This window comes from Oratosquilla oratoria, chromosome 29 (assembly GCF_046742065.1).
Source record: "Oratosquilla oratoria isolate Oo_2021 chromosome 29, ASM4674206v1, whole genome shotgun sequence".
In the NCBI taxonomy this organism is placed as follows: Eukaryota; Metazoa; Arthropoda; class Malacostraca; order Stomatopoda; family Squillidae; genus Oratosquilla; species Oratosquilla oratoria.
In genome coordinates this window covers 2,202,501-2,204,487 of record NC_134805.1, presented here as the reverse complement: position 1 = coordinate 2,204,487, position 1,987 = coordinate 2,202,501, and positions in this window count along the sequence as shown.

Sequence of the window (1,987 nt, the reverse complement as noted above, 5' to 3'; positions counted from 1 at the left end):
GAGTTCTGGAGTTAGTTCTTTCTCGCCTAGAGATTTTGATGTCACTAGATATATTAAATTAGTTCCCCAATTTTCGGAGAAAGAGCCGGAGACTTTCTTTGTGCAATTTGAAAAAATTGCAACTCAACTCAAAATCCCCCGAGAATACTGGACTATGTTAATGCAGTCTCGGTTCATAGGAAAGGCACAAAAGATATATTCTTCTCTTCCCCTGAGTGAAAACTCGTACGAAGGTGTTAAAATTCTGGTCCTAAAAGCGTATGAGTTAGTCCCAGAGGCATATAGGCTAAAATTCCGAAACTTTAAGAAATTGCCTCAAGTAATTTTTGTAGAGTTTGCGACGATGCAAGAACGCCTTCTAGATAAATGGTGTGCGGCTAGTGAAGTCGATTCCCTAGAGAAATTTCGAGAGTTGAATTTTAGTAGAACAGTTTAATTCCCAACTAGATTCAGATCTTAGGGTTTATCTAGAAGTTCAGAAACCAAATAGTTTGTTTAAAGCTGCTATTATAGCAGAGGAGTTTGCCCTGACTCACTCAAAGAAATACAAAACAGCAGATACGGACAACCTTAAGAGGAGTACTTATAACACAAATACTAAGAGTACACCCACTCAGAATTCAAAACCCGAAATTCCTCACACTAATTCTTACAAGTTCTACCCAAACTACCGAGACTTACATTGCACTTGGTGTAACAGATACGGACATACAGTCTCTACCTGTTTCAAGAAACAAGGTAAATCCATGCATACTAACCAAAGAACAACATTAACTCATAACACTAACTGTATTTCTGATAGTCTGTCTCGAGAAAAACCCGCTAGTCCTCCCAAAGCTATGCCATTAGAACTAACTTCCAAACCTCCAGTTTTGTCTAGTAATGCATGTGGTAATAAGATTGTCGTAGATCCATGTTTCCTCCCTTTTATTTCTACAGGAACAATATCCACGACAGAACATGATACTCCTAAACAAGTGTCCATTCTTAGAGACACAGCAGCTAAACAGAGTCTCATACTGGATGGAATCGGTGGAACCCGTAAATGTCCTCTGCATAAGATATATCTAACATCCGATTTAGTCACAGGTCCTGTTGAAGTAGCGATAATAGACTCATTGCCTGTTCCAGGGATCCAGCTACTTTTAGCTAACGACCTTGCAGGTAGAAAAGTAACCTTGCCCATTGTTACAGAATCTCCTAACCTTGTTCTATATTCCCCTCTTGATGACCTTGATCTTTATCCTGCTTGTGCAGTAACTCGGTCCCAGAGTAGAAAGATAGATGAAGAAGACTCTTTCAATTTAACATGCTTATTTTCCTCAGAGCCAGAGACATTAACCATTACAGATCCTCTCCCCTTAACTAGAGAAAATTTGTTAAAGAAGCAGAAGAGCGATGAGACTCTTGTCCCGCTTTTCGAAAAGGCTGCCACTGAGGCAGAAGTTAATGATATTGACAGAAGTCATTATATTCGTAAAGGGGTGTTAATGCGAAAATACCACCCAGCAGCTACCCCAGCTAACCAAACCTGGTATGAAATACACCAAATTGTTGTCCCCACTTCCTACAGAGAAAAAGTCTTAGATTTGGCCCACTCTTCCGCTTTATCAGGACACATAGGTGTCAGGAAGACCCTAAAACGAGTAAGTGCTCATTTTCATTGGCCTACATTAGTCAAAGATGTCGCTGAGTATTGTCGTGCTTGCCCCACATGCCAGTTGGTAGGAAAAAGTAGCAAACCTATTCCTGTAGCTCCTTTGCACCTCATTTCCGCCATAGGAGAGCCTTTTTCCAAAAATTTGATAGATGTTGTAGGACATATTCCTCCTTCTAAGAAAGGCTTCAAATATATTCTCACCATTATGTGTTTAGCTACCGGGTTTCCCGAGGCTATTCCCCTCAAAGATACCAAAGCAAAAACAGTAATCAAATCACTGTTGAAGTATTTTACATTAGTAGGTTTCCCTGTTGAGATCCAAAGTGA